Source organism: Bos taurus, chromosome 2 (assembly GCF_002263795.3).
Source record: "Bos taurus isolate L1 Dominette 01449 registration number 42190680 breed Hereford chromosome 2, ARS-UCD2.0, whole genome shotgun sequence".
Classification (NCBI taxonomy): domain Eukaryota; kingdom Metazoa; phylum Chordata; class Mammalia; order Artiodactyla; family Bovidae; genus Bos; species Bos taurus.
The window spans coordinates 133,277,627-133,294,748 of record NC_037329.1 but is presented as its reverse complement, the minus strand read 5'-3'; the positions used below and the strand labels follow the sequence as shown (position 1 = coordinate 133,294,748).

General features: G+C 58.9%; 1 protein-coding gene and 1 long non-coding RNA gene across 5 annotated transcripts in view; one reads left to right on the top strand and one right to left on the bottom strand.

Moving 5' to 3' along the window:
* CAPZB (capping actin protein of muscle Z-line subunit beta) overlaps window positions 1-17,122 on the bottom strand; it is a 139,491-nt gene that overhangs the window by 45,879 nt on the left and 76,490 nt on the right. The gene's annotated exons all lie outside the window — the stretch shown is intronic.
* LOC132343497 (uncharacterized) lies at window positions 885-8,248 on the top strand. The gene is made up of 3 exons (XR_009492367.1): window positions 885-2,847; window positions 6,992-7,091; window positions 7,655-8,248. It is a non-coding gene; the product is annotated as an uncharacterized lncRNA (long non-coding RNA).

Below are 17,122 nucleotides of genomic sequence, written 5' to 3'. Positions count from 1 at the left end.
GATGTGTCCTAATCCCCTCTCCCCTCCCCTCCACTTCCACCTGCGCCCTCGCAAACAACCACCCTGTCCTACGCACTGTTCCAGGACATAGAAGTCTGAGCACGTGTTCTTCCACTTAAAAACCCTCCCTGCTGCTGGATAAGGGAATGCACTGGTCAGTTACATTCTTATTTCAGATACATAATGAATAATATTTTAGTATAAGAATGCCTGGCTTCCCTGGTGGCTCAGATGGTAAAGCGTCTGCCTGCAATGCGGGAGACCCGGGTTCAATCCCTGGGTGGGGAAGATCTCCTAGAGAAGGGAATGGCAACCCACTCCAGTACTCTTGCCTGGAAAATCCCAGATGGAGGAGCCTGGTAGGTTACATTCATGGGGTTGCGAAGAGTTGGACACGACTAAGCAACTTCACTCCAACTTCATCATAAGTATGTCTAATAATACTGATCCTACGATATTGATCCTACCACCCCTGCAGGGATCAGCCGAAACTCCCAACTTCTGTATCAAGATGCCAAATTCTTTGGATTCCTGCGGTGACATGGATGTCAACTGAACCCCAAGCGCTCTGGGGACGGCTGTCCTAACACTGGCCTTGGCTACCATGTTACTCCTTCCTCTGCACTTAGCATTCTTCACCTAGCCCTGAGTCGGTTCTCCTAGAGGCTGGTCCCCCAGACCCGAGCCAGTGACGCACACACTGGCGGGTGCTCCGGCGTGCTCATGAAAGTGGGTGTCAATCCTATGATCTGAGGCCACAGGGCAGATGCAGAAAAAAACGGTTTATCTCTGAAATCCAGTCAATCAGTTAATGACTCTCTCCCTGCACTCATCCCAACCCTACCCTGCCTCCTCCTCTTGTCAAATGCTTACAACGGGGAAGAAATCACATTAAGTCTCAGGGATCGCGAGCTTGCAAGCAATTTAAACGGAAGGACAGGTCCAGACAAAGCCGGGAGACCCCTTCAGTGTGCTGTCCTCTGCGGCCTCGGGGCCCGAGGCAGGCCTCTCGACCGCCCGAGGGCGGACGGTTTCTGTCCAGGCTGCCCATCCGATCTGCTTAACGGCCTTTGAGAGCAATGTCCAGAAAACACAAAGGTGTCAGACCAATCCAAGCTGTTGGGGGGGATTTAAGCCTAATTCCAAGTGACGTGGAATAATAAACAATGCTGCCTGGGCCAAGACAGCCATCCCGCCCTCCTCCTGGCGGTCAAGTTCAGCCCCTACCACTGGTACCCAACCCCCATCCAGCTCACGGGTGCCCACGGGCCACAGCAAAGACGGGCGACACGGGCGGGGGCAGTAAGAAGCCCAGAAGATGGAAGGCAGGAAGGGCCAGCAGGCCTCGATCCACTGTCTCAGGGGACACCGTAAGCGTGAGAAGAATCAAGAGGAGGAGGGTGGAGCCGCCGGCGCCTGGTGGGGCTTGCCGGGCACTGTAAACTCTGCAACTCTGCCAGCGTCGCCTCCTTGAATCCTCCGAACAGCCCTGCATACAGACTCGGTCATGGTCCCTCTTCCAAAGAAGGGCCTTAGAGAAGTCACATGCCCCAAGTCACACAGCTCCCAGCCAGTGTCTAAGAAAAGACACGTGAGATGCATCTGGGTTAAAAAAAAACAACAACAGGAATTACATCCCCTCTCGCTGTTGCCCCGGACGGCATACTTTCCCACTATCGAGCCCAACAGCTGATCACATGAAGAGATACAAATCAGAAGCTTCCGGCCACGAGCGAGGCTGGTGTTCGGGCCGCCATATGGTTCTACTTTGTCTCTTCCTCTTCTCCATTAGTTATTAATGTTGAAAAAAACTGCTCAGCCAGAAAGAGAAACTCGAGATGAACCTTAAAAAAAAAAACGCACAAAAGCCAGGCCAGCTCAACTCCATGGATAACCTAATTCATGGCGCCCCGTACCTCACTTTTTGTTTTTTTTTTTTTAATAGGGCCAAATGAACACATTCTGTCTTCTGATCTGCCCGCTGGCTGAGAGCCCGCCACCAGAGAGATAAGAATCGAAAACAGGCCCTGCTCGCTGGGTTGCACGCTCGGATTGGGGACATGGCCGCAATCACGGCTGGGCAGAGCGCGGCGGGCCCGCTCCCCGGCAGAGCGCAGCGGGTCAAGATGCCGGAGCTCCCTGCCCGCGGCCGGCAGAGGTCTCTGCTTACAACCTGTTCCTTTTATTTTTTCCAGGGCCTCAAACTTGCCCCGATTCTCCCTAATAAAAGTTTAGAAATGAGAGTGTTTCTAATGACACACACACCTGCGTCAGAAATCCACCCTATGGGGTGGCATTCTGAAAAACACCAACCCCAAATCAAAGCCAGGCTCAAATCCTTGGCCTGCCACTTCCTGAACCCCGGAACTGGGGTCTGCAGCGCCCGCCTCTATGACCCTGAGCACCAGGCGCGTGAGGTGCCGTGGATTCAGAGGCGGACGAGGTGGACGGGTGCAGCCCTGCTCTTGCAAAGCGCTCTCCAGCCGCTGGAAACAGGCAAGGCAGGAGGAGCCTCCCCAAGGGCTGAGGGCCGTGACGGGAAGGGGACCGCAGGGGTCAGTGACCGGGAGGCAGACTGAGAGGACCAGGAGTGAAGGAGCGGGGAGGCGCTGCCTGGGGAGAGGGGAGCCGGCATGGGGCCTCGGCGAGGACCTGGAGGAGGCACGCGTCCAGGGGGCTGGGCGGGGCCTCGGCCGGGGGGGCAGAGCCTGTGTGCCCCTGGCAGTGTGACTCCAGCCCTCGCACTGTCTTATAAACCGCCACCCCCGCCAGCCTCCCAGGTTTAAGGACACACTCGAGGACCCATCTGTGAAATCAGGCCCAGGGCGCCTCCAGAGCCCATGGGAGGTAAGAGACCCCCGCCCCAACCTCCTGCTCAGGGTGGAGGACACAAGTCCTCCCACGACTGCCCGGCGGCAGTGCTGTCGCCAGAGCACTCTGGGCCCTGGAAGCCAAGTTTCCAAGTGAACTGGCCTCTGCCCCCAACAGGGGGCCCGCACCCCTCCCTGTAAGTCTGCAGGGAGGGTCTGCTGAGGGCGCAGGGGGACACCCAGGGCCCTGCTCATCGCAGGAGCCCTCAACCCTGTCACCACGGGATGGAATGCCCTCGAGCGCCTCCTCTGGGGCAAGGCTGGGCTCCCCAAGACTCCACACCCCCGACCCCGTGGAGGGGGAGACCCGAGTGCAGGCAGCAGCTCACACAGCCAGCCAGCAGCGGAGGGTGGGGGACAGGGCCGTGAGCCCCAGACTCCAACCCAGGGGCGCCAGAGCCCAGGCCCTGACGGGTGGACACAGCGAGGGGCTGCCGCTCCCACCGCCCCTCTGGGGGCTCCGGAGGGAAGAGAGCTGGGGAGGACCTGGGGTCTGCACGCCCCTGCCTGCCCTCCTTCACTCCTGCTGCACTGCGGGCTGGGATCCCCGCACCACCCAGCATGGCCCGACCCCAAGGCTGCCAGCCCTCCTCGTGTCTCATGTCCTGACCGTCTCCCAGTGAAACTATCGAAGGACTTGCAGGGCAATGCTCTTTCAGTGCAAGTTCAGACTATTCTTCATTTGAAGACTGAGCACTTTGAGAGTGCTCTTTGAAGGAGGGCTTCCCAGGAGGCTCAGAGGTAAAGAATATGCCTGCAACGCAGGAGACGCAGGTTCAGTCTCTGGGTTGGGAAGAGTCTCTGGAGGAGGAAATGGCAACCTGCTCCAGTGCCTATGCCTGGGAAATCCCATGGACACAGGAGCCTGGTGGGCCACAGTCCATGGAGTCACACAAGAGGCGGACACGACTTACTGATTAAACACCACCACCACTTGGAAGGAAAACGTGAACTGCACGTGATGAGCATTAAGAAGCAACTTCCCGACTTCGGCAACATTATAACGGGCGTGAGCTGTGCCCCTTGTGTCCGGGCCCCGGCTCGAGCGCCATACCAGCACGCACTGCCCGCCGGGTTCTGGCGCCAAGGGTCTAACACACGTGCAGCTGCCAATGTTCGGGAATCGGTACCGATCAACACAGTTTACTCTGCTCAGAGATCCACTTTTCACATGCCATTAACGACAGAGAGCTTTCTCAGCAAACAATAAGCCCGCGCTCCTTCTCTTAGGCAGGTGCCTCAAACCACCCCCAGATGGGGGTAATAAAAACTCCCCAAATAATAAACAAAGGCAGACTTCCTGGGCTAGGTTTCAGCCACTCATCCCCCAGGGCTTAGCCTCCTGGAAGCGAGCAGCCTGGAATGAGAGGCCAGAGGGTTTTTCTAAGGGAGGGTCGGAACAAAGAGGAGACAGGCTGAAAAGAGAAATTAGAATCAGGGCGCGCGGGCCACCCCGGGGCACACACCAGGCTCCCGTTTTCCACGTGTGACCCTACGCTTCCCAAAGCGGGCGGACCAGGTGCCCGGCGCCTAATTAAATTCGCCGTTCCCTGGCCAGCAGTGACCTCATCACCTGTGCACACAGAGGGGCCAGGGTGTTCCCAAGCTGCCTGCCTCTCTAAGGAAGAGCTGGCCCCCCAGGGATTGGGCACACTACACAAGCACCTTCAAGAAGTCAGAAACGGAGACTCACTGTGTCGCGCGTTACCCGGACTGCGTCCAGAGGGCTGCACGCAGCCACCGAGCCGCGGTCAGGAGCTGCAGGGCACAGGGCGGCCACCGCCTCGGCCTGGGGGGTGGCAGGCGGAGGTGCCGTCCCCCAGCCCGGGCCCAGCCTCCTGCTGCAGCCCCGCCCACGAGCCCCCCTGCAGTCCCCCCGCCCGTCTCTCGGCCTGGATCACCTGTCCCCCCAGTGCCACCTGGAGGGCCCCACTTCTCCTCCAAGGTCCCCTTCCACACACGCCCAAGGCTTCCTCAGCCACGGCGATCCCATCACCCATGGTCTGCGGGCCGTGCCCATGACGCCCTGGACCAGACCCAGCCTGGGGCCCCAGATTCAGGGTGGGGAGCTCTTTCCTCAGGGCAGGGAGGTCTGCACGGCCCCAGGCCGAGTGGGACACTGGCAGGGCTTCCTAAACGTCCAGACAGTGGGACTGTTCTGAACTGGGAAAACCAGGGCCACTCGGGGGAGCGCTGACCCCTCTTTTATCTCCTTCTGGCTGCGCTGGGTCTTGGCATGGCCCGCGGCATCTCTTCTGTTGTTTTGACACGCGGGATCCTCGTGGACGCGTGTGACATCCGGTTTCCCGACCAGGGATCAGACCCCGGCGCCGCACGGCGAGCTCGGAGTCTCGGCTGCTGGACCACCAGGGAAGTCCCCGAGTTCTGACCTTCTGAAGCCTGTGTCTGTCCCAGCGGGAAGCTCCTCCAAACGTTCCGAGCTGGACCAGCGACTGGCTGGGTGGGCGAGATGGACACGGAGGGCCGTGGCCTGGGGAGGCGCCGCGTCACTGTGACCTCCCGAGTCGGGCGCAGACTCAAGCTTCCACACCCCCTTCTCGGGGGGATGCCAACTGCTCTGCCCACCCCACCACTCCACGCAGGTGCCCCCAGGAGCTGTGCCCACAGCCTCGCTTAGTGAGGAAGGCTCCTGAGACAGAGCAGAAACCTCCTCCCAGGCGGCCCGCGGCCCTGCTTTCTCAGCGTGAGAGTGAGAAAGCATTATTAAGGCGCTGGCTGCATTCTTACAAATCACCTCCCACCTTTCTGGGAAAAAGACCAGGTAAAAATACATAAAAACAACTCATTTATAAGATGGTCTTTTTGCAAAGAGAGTGCGATTTCATGGGCAGGACAAAGGATCCCTCTGTTTTATTTTACTATTTTAATATCATCAGTATTAAAGCGAAGATCCTAAAGACTGCAAACTTTTCTTCTTAAGTGCCTGCTATACACGAAACACTCTTCTAAGCACGGAATACATATCCTCATTTTAAAATCATGGCAACCCTGTACAAACCAGTTTATGCCAAATTTCTCACTGCTTCAGAGGAGTACACAGAGGCACAGAGAGGCTGAGCTCGCACTTTGGAGGCGGCAGTCAGAACTGAAGGAAACGCATCCACTCCCACCCCAGGGCCCCTCAGAGCCCTGCAGGGCGGCCAGGGAGCGCATGAGCCTCAGAGCCACGCGACCACTGAGTCACACGCCACAGTCCTGGCTCTGCCCACCACACATTCCTTCCGAACTCTCGTGGCCACCACCTCCTGAACACCCCAGACAGTGCACCAGCCCATCAGGACCCAGCGACGCTGCCGCCGCCACGTGTGCATGTGTGTTTCTGAGAGGCGGCGAGGGCCAGCACGGGCGCGCCACGTTACAGGAGACAGACCCGGGAAAGCTGGTGGCTCTTTTTTTTCCCTCTCCCCTCCCTTAGCACAAAAATCATCCGGGCTGGCTGACCACAACGTTTCACACTGGATTCCTTCCACTGGATGGATGTCTCAGCAAGGTTTTGTTTTCATTTCACTGAGTCACTCAGAGAAAATGACCGCGCACCAAGTGAAGCTGTAGCTCTCCTGCTGGGGAAACGGCTCCACTCGGGAGCAACAGACGTGTGCCCTGTGCTGGCCGTGTGTGCCCAGAGCACGAGCGCCTCTGTGTTTCCACTCTGGCTCATCAGGAAGTAAAACTCAAATCCGCCAGATACAGTCTGCCCAAGTGTGTGAAAGGTGAAATTAGCGTACCCAGGCTCACAGTCTCAGAGGGGAGAGCAGTACACGGGGGAGGTGTTCTGGGCCCTGGAAGGGGAGGACTGGATGCTGCAGACACGAGGTGCACTGCCCAGAGCGCCTCTGGGGCAGCGGAGGTGCGGGCGAGGCTGGGGAACAGGTCTCAAGGGGCTGATGCCTCCGCTCGGCCGTAAAAACTGCAGCCCGCAGATGCAGAGTGGGCCACGGAGAAGCCGGCAGGACTGCCCACCTGGTCGGAGAAGTGAGGCACGGAGTGTCGAGTACAGAGGGTCACACGACTCTGTAAAAACCCCTGCACACTTTAAGGGGGGGTTATAGTACATGGGTTATATCTACATAATCACAAGTATGTGTCTCTCTTTTTTTCAGAGAGTCAATCAAGAGAATATTCCAAGCAGACAGCACAAGAATACCCAGGGAACTATAAGTTCAGTGAAAATACAAAACCACCACTTGGGGTTTCCAGCAGGTAAGGGGATGCCGTGTGACCTAAGTTCCGGTGAGTAAAAAGTGACCCCCAGGCACGAGGCATCCGGAGCAGGGTCACCCTTCTCTTCAGGCGAGCATCTTCTCAGCAGCTTGCAGCCCTGCACTCTTCTACATCACAACAGATCCACGAAGCTCGGGGTGGGACGCAGCACCGCCTGGAGGCTGGGGCGGGCCTCAGAGAAGCGGGGCTGCATCACCAGCTGAGCCGCAGCTGCCCTGGGCCTCAGTCTCCTGAGGACCCAAACTGAACAAGGCGGGGCTGTGATTCTCCAAGGCAGAGAAGAGGCAGTCAGTGGCGGGTGGGTGCCGGTGGAGACGTGGGGGCTCCAGGTGGTTAAGAGGAAGAGAGGAAGTCTGGGGCCACCTCTGTCTGTCTTGTTCCAGTTTGGCAAAAGACTGAGTTTGAAAGGAGGGCTCCACTAGCTTTTAAAAGGAAAAAAACACTCGACTAGATGAGTAAGCATCACTTCAGTGTTACGATCCCACAAAATTTCACAGGACAAGACTTAAGTTTACTAACTTACTACCTCTATGACCATTCAGGATATGGCGGCTCAGATGGTGAAGCGCCTCCCTGCAACGTGGGAGACCGGGGTTCGATCCCTGGGTCGGGAAGATCGGGAGAAGGCAATGGCACCCCACTCCAGCACTCTTGCCTGGAAAATCCCATGGACGGAGGAACCTGGTAGGCTACAGTCCATGGGGTCGAAAAGAGTCGGACACGACTGAGCGACGTCACTTTCACTTTATAAGAAAAAAGGTTGTGATGTTACTAAAAAAAAAAAAGAAAAAGAAAGTTTGACATTCTTCCTCAAAACAAAATGTCTACTGAGGAAGGTCCTGGGTGAGACCCCAAAATACCAAAACTAAGCTCCGGGCCCGTCTCCGAGGTGCCCACGTGGGAAAGACCCACGACAGGGGAATAAAGAAGAGCCTGTGACTGCAGGATACATTACTCCCCTGAACTCCGGCTCAGACTTAAAGTTCTCAGGAAAGTTCTCTATTTGTAAAACCCAAATCGCCCCCCTTTCCTCCCCCAGGAGTGGTTTCCCCAGAGCTCCCACCTCAGTTACTCCCTAACCGGATGCCCGGCCTTGCTGCTCCCCACGGTCAGGCCGGCATCCAGAACATAAAGGACAGCCCCCTCACTGATCTGAAGGCCTGCAGGACCCAGTCCCCGGCCAGCTTCAAAGGCGGGATGCCAGGCCGGGCAGCCCCTGCTCTCGGCAAGGGTGTGAATTGGCCTCCCCAGCCAGACGTGCCCTAAGGGGGCGATCCAGGCTCTCCTGCTCCAGGGCCAGTGCCCACGGCCGGCACCGGGCCTCCTGACGGCCTGCGGAAAGGAGACGCTCTCTGCTTCTGCTGGCCCAGCACCTCCCTCCAGCTCACCTGCACCATGATCCAGAGGACAGGGTCTGACCCAGACTCCTTGTCCCTCTTCATGAAATGCTCTGAGCACGCCACAAAGCCCTGCTCTGTCAGGATCCCAGCAACAGGGTGCCTGCCACACAGCTCCCGAGATGCTCTGAGAGCCAGACAGACTCCGACTAGCAACTGTCAGGGCAAGGCCACGGCAGGGGTCTTCAGGGGGGTGCGCGGGAGGATAGAGTAGCCTCCTGCCGACCCCCCGGCCCCTACCGAGGCCAGACCCTTCCGAAGTCGGTCCCCGAACCGGCATGGCACTCGCGTTGAACAGAAGCGCCCGAGGACACAGCTCTCGTGTTGATTTTACCCAGAGTGAGACCAGCACAATCCTGCAGTCCCTCACCCAGAGGTTACAGGAGCGTGGCCACCAGCAGCAGCGGCTGCTGCCAGCGCCGTGCTGACACAGACGTAACGACCACAACAGAACAAGCCCAGAGCATCTGCACACGGAATTCCAAAGAGACTTAAATTTCCTGTACGGAGGCAGAATAAACGCCAAAAAGAAATAAAAAAAAAAAAAAAAACCTTCCCCCAAACAAAAGTGGGGGCTTTCAAGGAGACTTGCTGAGTGGGGCAAACATTTTGGAAAGATGGAATTTTAAACACAAACACCAAAGGGCAGAGATTTGAGGCAGAAGAGCTATGCGCGCAGCTGGGAGGCCCTTTAATTAGGGAAAGATTTGCACAGCCTGCGGAGCGTCGGGCAGATCTCCCCTGGTCTCCGGAATGGGAAGAATGTGTACAGCGGTGGGGTAGTCGACAAGTTCGAATCTGCTGGACACTCTCACCGAGAAGGAGGCGCATGGTCCGGTCCCTGGCCGCCTTTCAGGGTTCCCAGGGGTCCTTAAAGCAACCGAAGAGGACTACCAGGTCTTGGGCAAGACAGGCAGGACCTTCTCCTTCCTAGGGGTGCCTCCCACAGACACCACGCAGGAAAGCTTTTCTGTCGAGGAGACTAAAGGCAAAAACAGAAATCAAGGGGAAACTACCCCCCCCCCCGCCCCCAGACCTAGGGGCTGTTTTTCCCTTTGCGTGTACCACCAGCTCTCACAGTTATTTCCAACGGACTTAAATACCCTGCACACGGGCAGATGATCTGCAGTCACATGGGAAAATGGGATCTCCTGCTCTGTTCAGAGGGAACCCTGGACTCCCGAGGGGCCGGATCGGAAGTGATGGCCTTCCCCACAGAGCCGACGCCCACACTGACCCTCTCCTTCCGGGACGTGAGGACACTCAATGCAGGTGGCACTGGGCCACCGGGGACTCGACTCTGCTGTTCAGGACACACTGTGTGAGGGCGCCCAGCAGCTATGAGAACAGCCACCAAACCTCAATAAGGGCCCCCAAGGCAGCCTCTGCACCCTTCTCCTCCACCAAAACCCAAGAGCTCAGGAAAAGATGGAAAGTCAGAAGTTGACTCTGGGGTCCCTCGGGGGCAGCAGCTGTTACTGAGCAGAGCTGCAAAGAAGGCCCTCGACAGGGCACCAGACTGGCGGGATTCAGGACATCCCGGGTTGCTGTGGGTCAGACAGGACAGAGGCAGGGGGCGCTGGCAGCTCCGAAAAGCACACGGGCTCAGAAGGGCCAGCAAGGCCGCGCCTCCCAGAAAGGCTTGGTGTAGGCAGAGGCACGGGGAGTCACCTTAGGGAAGGGCCCATTTCCCGGCTCCAATCTTAAAAAACTACACAGCGCCAACTGATCACTGGCCCTTCCCTCATCCACCGAGAAAGTCTGAGCAGCGACCAGCAGCTAGCCCTCGGCGAAGCTGGTATGTGCAGCCATCACCCACGTGCTGGCAGGGAGCCGTGAGACCCGAGTCGGGGCCCACGCTCAGGGGTGGGACCCGGGGCAGAAACACGTGGCCCCTGCCCTGCCCCGCCAGTTCCTTTCCTGCCACCCCGCTGGGCGGTGTCCCAGGCACCACCTACTCTGAAGGGCTTTCCCTGAAACCCACTCACCCAGGGAGGGCTTGGTGTCCTGGGCAGCGCTTGCACAGAACTCTGCCTTGCTCTCAAAGGAACCCTTGCAGGAGAGCCTCCTGGCCATCTGCTCCCTCCATGAGCACGAGCTTTTAAGGACACAGAGCTCACTGAGCAATTGCTGACCCCAGGGCTTTGGCTCTAGCCCTCAGGAGGGGCTCACACAAGCCTTCCCAGAGTGCCCGTCACGCGCCCCACGAAGATGGACAGAGCAGACATGCTCCCCATCATCAGAGGGCTGAGAGCACAGGCGAGCCCCGTGGCTGGAGGAGGTGGGGGGAGTGAGGCCCAAGCGGAGTGCGGCAGGAACACCAGGCTGGGGTGGGGCCTGCGGGAGACCCTGGAGCAGGGGGCCTCAGTGCGGGCAGGAGAGGGGGGACGGGGCCAGGTCACGTGTTCTCAGACCGAGACTGCCATTTGGGCTCAAGCCTGCTGACAGGCAGGAGTCAGCAAGGGCCGCACACGGTCAGCACCGCATGTGCTAGGGCTCCTCTGGCTGCAGGTGGGGGACCACGGCCACAGAGGGCCCGAGGCTGGCAGAGTCACCGCTGATCTCAGAGGCGCAGCACAAGAGAGGTTCCCGGGACCGCTCCACATGGGGACAGACACCCCTTCGGCCGGCTGGCTGGCTGGAGGTGGCGGTGCTCTCTCAAAGTCACCATTCTGGGCTCGTGGAACATGTCTCCACTGGCCTCTGGGGGTTCTGAGGTGCGCCCAGTGCCGCTGGGGCCTGCCCTGCCCCTGGGCGCCCAGAGGTCACATGTCTGCTTACTCCACTGTCCTGAGCAAGCTTCCCCGCCTCCTGCCGGGAGAAGGCGCCATCTTCCAGAACCTGATGACACAGGCCTTCCCCTCCTTAGAAGGACGCTGGACAGTCCCGGGCAGGGCCGAGAGCTCAAGGGGCGAACTGCCCGCCCCTCCACTCACCGCCCGCTGTCCTCGGGGCCGCAAGGTCTGCCCTGTGATCACGGCAGCCCAGGCTGACACTGACCCGCGTGGCTCGCTGCTTGCCCCTGCCGAGACTGAGGCTGGCGTCCTTCTCCTCCTGGCACACTCGGGGAAGCCGAGGCACAGAGAACTCAAGCCGCCTCCCTGAGGTCACCCAGACATGCAGGGCACACCCGGAGGCTGCGGAGTCAGGCCCCCAGAGTCTTCACAACTCACAGTGACTTCCGCCTTTCTATGGGCTGCCCCCGCCTGGGGGCACCAACCCTAAGGATGAGGGGCTGGGGTCTCCCGAGTTATGTCAGCTTCACGAGGCACCTTGGTCTCCCTGCAAGTCTTGGCTTCGGACGATGCAGTGCTGAAAGAGGCTCACGTGCCCCTGCCCCTCGCAGAGCTTGGGGGTGGGTGAGATCACGGCCTTGTTAGGGCTTCCCCGGGGGCACTAACGGGAAAGAACCCACGTGCTGATGCAGGAGATGTAAGAACCATGGGTTGGCTCCCTGGGTCGGGAAGATCCCCTGGAGAATGGCATGGCAGCCCACTCAGGATTCTCGCCTGGAGAATCCCAGGGACAGAGGAGCCTGGTGGGCTACAGTCCATGGGGTCACAAAGAGTCGGACTCGACTGAAGCGGTTCCGTGCACGCATGCACACACGCATTAACCGGTGTCTACTGAGCACCGACGGGGCGGTCGGGCATGGCACAGGGTCTGGGACACGGGTGAGCACGGCTCCATCCCACAGGCACTTCCAAGCCAGAGGGCCCCGGGTGCTAATACCACAAATTTACAGCACTCCATCGACCGCGAGAGCTCTTGGCCAAGCCCTATCGTGCGAGACATGGCTTCCCTGACATGTGGGGCTGAGACGATGAAGCTCCAACATACAGGCAGGAAGATGCTGGGGGGACCATGGCAGGTGGGCACCGCTGGGGGCCTGGGCCACACCCCTGCCCCCAGCCGTCGTCCACATACACTCAGAAAGACACTCGTGTGAAGTGTGAAGAAAGGCCCACTTGTGTGAAGGATAAGCGTTTCCAGCCCGGGGCCAATCTCATAAAGGGTTCTGTTCCAAACCCAGAGTGGTACTTTAGCTTCCAGTCACCAGTAATTAAGGGTGCCTGTACATTCCAGAAAGAGCGGACGCAGAGACTAACGCTAATTAAATCTCTTCTGCATTTGGCTTCGAACCTCGAGTGGCCTGCTGTCGGACACTTACTCCAAAGCCTCCATCTGCCGTAACTCCTCCCACCACCATCTGTACCGTCCAGTCTGCCCTTAGCTTGAAGGACGCGGTTACACAGAAGGGACGAGGCCCACGAGGACCACAAGACTCCACGAGTCTGGGGTCTCAGGAGAGCCGCGCACACCTGCCCTCCTGTCCCCCAAACCCCCGCCGGCTGGTGGGGACCGTGGCTGGGGGTGGGCACGGTCCGCACGGCCCCCTCGTGAGGCCTCTCAGGGGCAGGCTCTGTGCGTCTGTGACTGACAGGGTCTCTAATGAACCTTAATTGTGAGCGCGACGGGCCCAGGAAGCCAGCAACAGATGTGGCAAAGGGGCGACCACAAACCATCCGGCTAATGAATAACAAGTGTCCGGCCTGACGAGGGCCGCTGACCCACAAAAAGAGGAGGGCAGCGTCCCTGCTCAGCCCCGCGCCGTTTCTGAAGCTCTGACTCCTTCATGCGAACGCGAGGAGCCCCCCATCCGCCACCCCCCAACAGAAGCAACGGGCGCAGTGGTGCCCCTGGGGGCGCAGCCTGGACATGGGGAGCGCGTGAGCGTTGCCACGGACACCTGCGCCTCTGACCACATCTCGGCTTAGAACTATGGAAGCCCGAATTGGATGCCCTTTCAACACGGGGAGGTGAGAGCCACGCTGTGAAGACTGACCAGCACCTGCCGGTGCTAACAGCCGTGCCGGTGTCGCGTCCAGTCCGGCGTCTGCTGGTGGCCTGCGCTGACAGGAGAGGGCTGCTCGGGGGAGCCGTGAACACAGAGCAGGCGGGGAGGCGCGTCTAACCCTGCTGCCTACTGATCAGCCGCGAGGTTCCGACCAGCTCGGCAAAGCTTCCAGTTTTTTCATCTGTAAAAGGGGGCTCTCAAGAGTCTGCTCCAACACCACAGTTCAAAGGCATCAGTTCTTCAACGCTCAGCTTTCTTTTTTGTGGTGTTGGAGCAGACTCTTGAGAGTCCCTTGGACTGCAAGGAGATCCAACCAGTCCATCCTAAAGGAGATCAGTCCTGGGTGTTCATTGGAAGGACTGATGCTGAAGCTGAAACTCCAATACTTTGGCCACCTGATGTGGAGAGCTGACTCACTGGAAAAGACCCTGATGCTGGGAAAGATTGAGGGCAGGAGGAGAAGGGGACGACAGAGGATGAGATGGTTGGATGGCATCACCGATTTGATGGACATGGGTTTGGGTGGACTCCGAGAGTTGGTGATGGACAGGGAGGCTGGCGTGCTGCGGTTCATGGGATCACAAAAAGTTGGACACGACTGAGCGACTGAGCTGAACTGAAAATGGGCCTAGAGAAGACTGACCTTGTGGTCACTGGGAAAGGCATCTTGAGCCGCCTCTGGCATCTGAAGGTTATGGAGTAAAGCATCTCGGCTTACTCGGCGTGGTGTTTATTCGCTTGCACTTGACTACGCCACAATTATACTAGTCTGGGGGGACCTCAGAACCCCACTCAGGCCCTTGAGGCCACGTACTGCGCTAAAGCTTTCCATTCGCCATCTCCAGTTCTCAAGATGCGTGTCGTCAGACTCGTCTCCTAGACAGGGAACTCGAGACTCTGAGGACACGCCACTAAGCTGTGACGGAGACGAGAGCGGAGTGTGGCTGGGCCTTCAGAGTGTGAGCCAAGTGTGGCTGGGCGTTCAGAGTACACGGAGCTAAACTGACTCACACCCCACTGCTCACACTAGGAGCTGCCCTAAAAACATCTAATCAAGAATTTTACAGAACCCTGACCTCAAAGTATATGCAAAAAAAAAAAATAAAGGATACATTAACCTGGCAAATGGGGGTGTGGGTGGGGCACAGGGAGAAGGGAACCACTAAATAACCTGTCTCTAAGAAAAGTGCAAAATAAATGGGCATTGTTTCTAGCCCACCCCCTAAACGCCACTCCTTGGCTGATGACCTACGTGTAGGGGGTAAGAACAGGCAGGAGTCAGTGAGAGGCTAAAAGAGCCCCCCCAGCACGAGCAGCAGCTTCAGAGGAGGCTCCGAGGGGCCACCAACTGTGGAGCAGAGAACCACTGCCGGCTGACTGCCAAAGACCCTCAGGGGTGGGACCGGGGGTCTCGGGCTGGAGAGCAGGTGCCTGGGGTCACACCGGCCACATGGACGAGGCAGAGCAAGGTCAGACAGGGGTTCGAGCCAGGGGAAAGAGACAAGCAGTCCTGATGAGCTGCAAGCGCACAGGGAACGGAAGTGAAGGCGGGAGAAAGCAGGACACTGGACACAAAGGGACCCCGAGGGCTCGGCGCTCACGGGCGGCCCTGTGGGTCAGGTGCTACTCCAGGTGGGCTCCTGGGCGGCTGCCCTGGAGCACAGGCCACAGGCCAAGCGACCTGGATCCTCCCCGGATGCTGAGATCAACCTTAAAACCCCTTCTGCCTGTTGGACAATCCAACAACTGTTTAGGGTTCCCACCCCCAGGCTTCCAAAGGACTCCGAACGATGACCAACCAGGAGCAGTTACGCGTCCCGGGAACTGGAACAGGGGGAAGAACGGCGGCCAGAGCAATGAGCAAGGCGGGTGGAAGAAACCTAACCATCCAGGAACCTCCCCCAGCCCCGACCAGGGCAGACGGAGAAGCACGCGTGCTGTCGGATTACCCCATCTCTGCAGAATGACAAACACTATCACTAGTCATGAAACCACTCAGCCACGGTCTGACCCTAGCCCCCTCCATGGGCTTTGGGGGTGTGGGCAGCGGCGTTTCCCAGCTTTCTGTGAAGGGACCCCAACATGGGAGCCTGGGGAAGGCGGGGCAGGGTGAGCCCAGCCTCAGTGCCTCCGAGGGGGCCACGGCACCTCCTCCCTTCCAGACGAGACCAACCAAGTCCCTGTGATTGGGTGCTGCTGGCTCGTAACACCCTGCCCCCACCCCCGCCCCCGAAGGTCAAGGTCTGGGCCATGTCCACCTGTGAAAACAGCCAGGTTGCTTGGCACGTGGGCGCCACAGCCGCCAGGCAGGCGGGACGCGGGGGTCGGCACGCGGGTCCGAGGAAGCCCGTGAAGGAAGAAAAAGCCTCAGTGAGCACTTTTCAAGCACCTGCCTTTCCTGCACGTGTCGGCGCTTCATGGAGACTCCCAGGTCCTCACGACGGCCCCAGGAATGCAGGCTCTTACTGCCACCTCGGATCCTGGAAGCAGCTCTTGGGGGCGAAGGAAGCTGCCTGAGGTCTCGGAACTGGAAGGCGGGCCCCAGGTCTGGCCAGCCTGGCTCTGCCGGACGGCGGGTGACCAGCGGACATAGCTCGCCTCTCTCCACAGAACCAACCTTCGGGGTGGGGCAGGCTACAGACTCACAGAGCTAAGGGAAGTCGGTGCCTCTTCTGCTGGCAGAGGGGGGCCCTGAAAGCAGTGACATCAACTGAAGGGTGTCCACGGGGATGCTCTTTTAGTTCTGGGCGACACAGCCCAGCTGCTCAGCTGAGACCAGCCAGCTGCCACTTCAGAGGGGGAGCCGGAGACCCCTGCAGGTCACAGGGCAAGCTGGCGGCCCCGGAAGGCACAGCGCAGGCCCTGACAGCCAACAGGGCTGCTGCACGCACAGGGCTGCCTCCCTCACACCAAACGGATTCAATGACAAGGGGAGTCACGACGCTGCACCACGCATTCGTCAAAGTCTCAAACACCACGCGTAGGGTCACTGCCCAAAAGGATCTGGAATCCAGGTCGTCTCCCATGCTGGGGAAGGGCATGGCAACCCACTCCAGTGTTCTTGCCTGGAGAATCCCAGGGACAGAAGAGCCTGGTGGGCTGCAGTACATGGGGCCGTGAAGAGCCGGACGTGGCCAAGAGACTGAGTACACATCTCACACGTGGGTCACGAGCCCTCCAGGAGACCCGTGTTCTCCACACTGGAGTGCATTGATGGTAAGTTAGAGAGATGGCAGGCTAAAGAAGAGCGGGCTCTTCTTTTTCCAACTGTAGGACTTCTCAGAACCTTTAAATGTGGCAATATGGAGGAGAAGCTTCTAGAAGGTAATTAAGAGTACGCCATGTTTCTCCAACTGCTCGTTGTCTTTGTTCCTCAAGAGACTCAACACCAAAGGGCGCTGAGCAATCTCACGAAAGCTGGGGCAGGCGTAAGTTGCGCTGTGCCCTGAGCAGAAGAGGGCTCAGCGGTGCAGGGGCCTTCCCAGCCAGCTCACTGCGTCTTGTCTGCAGACGAGGCCTCTGCCCGGCCTCCTCTGGGCATCTTGCTGTCCCTGCGTTCTCCCCGCTGGGGGAGACGGGGCGCAGAAGTGCAGGACCCTGGGCTGCCTGGGCTCACAGCCTGGCTCCTCTGTTGCCACCCGCTGACCTTGGACAAGCTGCCGCAGCCCCTGCTGCTGCTTCCCCCAGGTGGGGACGGACGACCAACAACCTCAGAAAAGGTTTTCCGAAGAGTTAAGGAGATACATTCCCTGCCA